Raw genomic sequence first — 5,772 nt, 5'->3', positions numbered from 1 at the left:
CAATAACTCCATTTGTCAAGAGGACCCTTCTTAGTCTTGGAAGTGCTAGCTTCAAAAGTCTTAGCCTTGGTGAAAGTGGGAGCTTGCTTCTTACCCTTCTTCCCAATCTTTTTGAACTTCCCCTTGCTCTTGGTGCTTATGTTAAGCACATCCTTAGGTGGGTTAACATTTAACCCCATGTCTCTTTCGGCTTGCACAAGTAACTTGTGCAACTCTTCAAGAGACACGTCCTTGTCTTGCATGTTAAAATTCACCCGGAATTGAACATACGCTTTGACTTTGGATAAGGAGTGTAGAATCCTATCTACAATGAGCTCTTTGGGGATTTCAACCTTTTGAATCTTCAAAGTCTCGACTAGCTCCATCAATTTGAGCACGTGAGGGCTAACCTTTTGGCCCTCCTTAAAGTCGAGATCAAAGAATGCCGCGGCCGCCTCATATTGGACGATCCTCGGAGTTTGTGATAACATTGTCACAAGCTTGGAATAGATTTCATTAGCGGTGCCCATTTTAAAGGCTCTCCTTTGGAGATCCGCCTCCATCGCAAAAATCAATACATTTTTCATTGCGGCGGACTCCTTGTGGTAAGCCTCATATGCTTCCCTAGAGGCGGCACTCGACCTAGCATTAGGTTTGGGTGGAGAGGCCTCGGTAAGGTAACGAAGCTTGTCGTCACCTTGGGCGGCTAATTTGAGTTGGGCATCCCAATCAGAGAAATTTGACCCATTCTTTTCAAGTTTACAACGATCCATGAAGGATCGGAGCCATGAAGCATTAGTGAGAGGTGTGGCGTTGGTGTTTGGAGTGGCCATTTGTTATGAGAAATAAAAGCGGTCTACAAAACGAAAAATAGAAGGAATAAAACATATGTCGTTTTCAAAATAATAATAATACTCGTAAAAATTTTAATTTAAACAAGTTTTATTGAATTTATCTAGTGACCTCTACCCAACTTGATAAATGATTCCAAGACCCAAATTCATATTAACTTGGGAACGGGGTAGCCGATGAAACCCTTATCAATATAACTCGGTGGATTAACTTTTTAATCGATTCTACTTTTAGAACTCTCGGTCGATAAAATTACTCTAATGTTTATCTATAGCCCGGAACACATGCGACTACGGTCACGAATACTTCCGTTGAGGTCAATCCAAATTTCGAATAAATGTGTCCATGATCCAAATTCACATTAACTTGGGCACGAGGTAGCCGATAAAACCCTCATCAACATGAATTCGGTGGATAGACATTTGATCACCCACTTCCCATACGTAACAAGGTTTGTACCTCGGGATGGCCGAGTGCACTCCCTCGCGAAATAGCTTTTCATGGTTTCAACTTTTTGGTAAGGCTATGTCTCAATTGTTTATTTTTAGCGAGAGGTCATGTCAATTTATCATCTATCACGTTTTAAGTAAACTAAAGCGGTGAACTACGATAATTGTAATTGACACTGTCGATAAACTCGATTAAAAAGATAGTGCATGTTTTATTTATGGCGATTTAGCGATGCATGCAACTTATAAATAAAATGCAACGCATAAAGAAAATCCTAGTATGGCCTTCCTAAAATAGTAAATATAATAAACTATTACAAATTCGGAAACCAACTCCATTGCTCCCTTGAAATTCGGTCTTGGCACGCATATCAAGGCAACACCGTCTTTAATGGATCACCTTCTCGAGTGGCACCGTCTTCAAGGATCTCCGGAATAAATAAATTACATAACAAATTACATAATTTCCTATTATACATTTGTACTTAAAATAAAATAAATCTATTAAATTACAAAACGGTGATACGAGATCACAATAAATTACAACCGAATCGATATTCCCATACATTTCGGGTGATATCAATTAAAAAATAAGGCCATACTAAGTAAAATTACATAATTCAAAAAATACATAAAATAAAATTATGAAAATCATAAATAAAATGCTGCATTATAATATGTATGAACATGCTCAGTTTTATGCTAAATCGCCTTTAAGGAGCCAATATCGTATATTAATCGGTTTTTACGGATTTGCGTGATTCAACCTTTTAAAAATCACAATAATTACATAAAATCATATTTATGTACTAGTTAATTACCCTAACCATCTTAGGACTCAAAATTAGTCTCCACTAACATATTGACAATAATTAACTTATATTTCTTAATATTGTTCATAAAAGGACTTAAAATTACAATATAATGCCATAAATTTCAAATAAATCATAAAAATTTCAAATAAATTTGAAATTTGAAATTTTAAACTCATGAACATTCTGGGAAAATACCATGACACTCATAATGTTCAAAAAATTAGGTTAAAAATTTCGAAATTTATCGAGAAAAACAATGTTGCGGTTTATCGGTTTTATCAATTAAACCATAAAAATGAGAAAATTTATTTTTATCAACTTTTCAATTTTAGATCTGAAATATGTGATAAAATGCAACATGTGACGTTTTTCTTTAGTCATGAAGTATGTTTTAGCAATTTATACTAATTAAAGTCACTATTTATGTTATTTTTCATCAAAAATTCACAAATCATGCATAAAGACTTCATTATAGCCAATTATTTTACACATATCTTGTAAAATTGCATGTGACAACATACTAAATTTCTATGACCAGATTCGAAATATTACTCATATTAACCTATTTTTCCATTTAAATTCGATTTTATTTTGAAAAATCCATATTTTGAGCATAAGAACTCATAAAATTATGAAAAATTACAGTACATCAAAATATAATATATATGAAAACATATCCAAATACCACTGGAAAAATTGAAGTTTAGCTAATTTTAGTCAAAAAATGACATTTTTATCATAAAATCACATTTTAATGCCATTATTATACAAAAAGAACAATAAAAATCCATAAATTAACCAAAATATCCTAAATAAATTTTAGGACCAAAAAATTGAACATGTATAATTGATTTCGTGACATATCATAATAAACACAAATTTATAAATTTTATTTGTAAATCGTATAACTCGGAAAAACTATAACCGATTTGCATGCAAACAACCTAAGGCTCTAATACCACTTGTAAGAAATATATATCTCATTATACTCAACATATTAATATATGTTCCAATTTAATTTAGTCATAAAATTTATTTAGATCTTATGCATGCAAACATAAATAAATATAGAGAAGAAATCATTTTCCTTACAATAAAATTTCGGATCAAAGGGCACAAGTAAGATCTCCTTTCTTACTTGTTCTTGAGCTCTCCTAATATGGATGAACAAAGATTCAAGGGTAGAATCTCTCCCAAAGATGAATACCCAAAGTAATCCCTTAAAAGATTAATATTATTAATACTAGAACAATATTAATCTAAATAAAATTGACCCAAAATATTGAATTTGGTCTCTTATTTTTTCGGTTAAGAGAAGGGAGAAGAAGGAAGTAATATTCTCTCTAAAACTCTATATTTTTAGATGTGCAAGAATGTATAATACACTAGGTTTTTCAAGTAGTGTATATTAGGTAAATTAAGAGAAAAAACCCTTTGGCTTTTTCACTAGGAAAACTGGGTAGGGGGAGGGTAAACGGGGCCAATGCATGACCAAGGTGCTCCTCACAAGAGTAACTAGGTATGCATGGCTAGCAAATAGGTAAATGATTATGCTTTCCACTTAAAAATTAATCAAGCCTAATACACCCTCTATTTCGGTCCATTTAAGATAAAATGGATTCCATTTTATCTTTGTCAATTTGTCAATTTGTCACATGTCACAAGTTATGTAAAATTGTTATGCATTTTTAACATATTAAAAATCAACGCATTAATAAAAATACGCCATGTACAAAATCGACATAGTAATTCATAATTACTTGTACCAAAATGATTTACCAATTATAAATCACAACATCTTGTATTTACAATAAATTATTCATTCAAATTTAATTGTTTCCGTAAACAATAATTTCATCTAAGTAATAAAACAATTCGATCACTTAGACCGTATCTTATTTAATCAAATTATAATGAGATACCTAAATATTACTTCCAAAATCGTCCGTCAATTTTAAGTAATTTAATTAACCCGTATCGTCATACGATCAATTAAATAATCAATTAAGAGTGTTACCCTTTAGGTATGACCTAAGGGGATCAACTGATCACTACCGTCGCACGACAGTAATGTCAAACTCTATTCAGCCAATCATTACCGATATATGTGGACCAGTTGATAGTAAAATATTACTTCCCACATGTATTCTTAAAATGAGACTTAAACATGTGATCATCATGATCGACACTTGTGATCGCATTATTGTCGGAGGACACAAATTCCAACAAATGCTCCTTGTTTCCTCAAGCTTCAATCAATTCCCAATCAATTTTAGGATTTTCGAAATTGTATTCAAACCCTAGAAAATTGATTCAATTTATGAGGATTTTGATGTTTGGATGGTCTTTTGTTGATAAAGGAGTAGTTTAATCTTGATTTGAGGAAGTTTTGTTTTGATTTTGGTGAATTTGGTTGAGAATTTTGTGTTTTTGAATGAGGGGATTGAGGGTTTTGAGGGAGAAAGGATGTGTGTTTGTGTTTATAAAAGATAGAAATGATTTGGGGATGGAGGGGTGAATCTCGTGTTTTCATTAAGTAGCAGCAGGGGACGAGTGGCTTCAAGTCGGGACACTCGAATCCTCAGTCAGTACCTGCTGATATTTCCAACCCATGCTGGGACGCGCGAATTCTGCTCAGGACGAGTGGATAACTTCTTGGGGACGCTCGGATCTTCTTGGGGATGCTCGGATTTACAAACAGCATGGACTTGTAAATTTGAAGCATGCCAGGACGCACGGATTGTTCTCAAGACGAGCGGCTCCAAGTCTGGGATGGGCGTCCTGAGTATGATATGCTCATATTTGTAACAAACCCCTTTCTTTAATTCCAGCATTCCCAAGACCCGCGTCCTAAGGCCAGGACGCTCGGATGCTCCTCTGGGACGCCCAGATTGTCAGCAGCTCGAGCGGATTCCCTCCTGGGACACTCATATTCTCCTCGATCTCATTTCCTTAAGTCATCCTTTCTTCATTTCCTTTGTTGAATATTGTGGGTGCACTACAAAGGCTCGGTTTCCCTAGGCATTTGCTATCTCCACACTAGATCAAACACTACACATCAAAACACATTAAAATACCTCCCTCACTTTCTCTCATGACGAAAATCTTGATCAAAGTATGAAATTGCAAATAAAAATTGACAAAGATGCAATAAAGGAAATTTAATACTAGTTAAAGGGTTAGAATATTTAGAAATGGTGGTTTAGGGAGGACTCCACCAAACTCTCATTCTTGAATGAGATGTCAAGGGGGGCAAAGCCAAGGTGTTGTTAATGTTGCTCAACACCTTGTAGAAGTAGTCAATGGCTTGTTCATTTTTATTGTAAAGATCTTGTATAGATCTTTTGCACATTATGTTCTTCATGGTGGTGACCCGAGTCAAGATGATGACTAGGATCAACAAGGCCTTGGTCTAAGGTCATAGCATTGCCAATATAGGGATTGACTAATCCTTCAAATTCGTCATCCCATATACCACAAACTTCACTAGCTTGTTCCCCAATGGTATCATGAGTTGACAAGAGCAACTCTCCTTCTTTGTTGTCATGGCCAATGAGGCCTTCTTCATTGCTTGTCATGATGGGTGGTGAGCTATTCAAGCTCTCATTGTTGGAATTTCTTGCTCTTCGGATAGAGTAACTTGAAGGTTATCCACTTTCTTCTTCCATATGGGCGGT

The sequence above is a fragment of the Silene latifolia genome, chromosome Y (assembly GCF_048544455.1).
Source record: "Silene latifolia isolate original U9 population chromosome Y, ASM4854445v1, whole genome shotgun sequence".
Taxonomy (NCBI): domain Eukaryota; kingdom Viridiplantae; phylum Streptophyta; class Magnoliopsida; order Caryophyllales; family Caryophyllaceae; genus Silene; species Silene latifolia.
The sequence above is the reverse complement of the archived record's forward strand: the minus strand, read 5'-3'. Positions refer to the sequence as shown.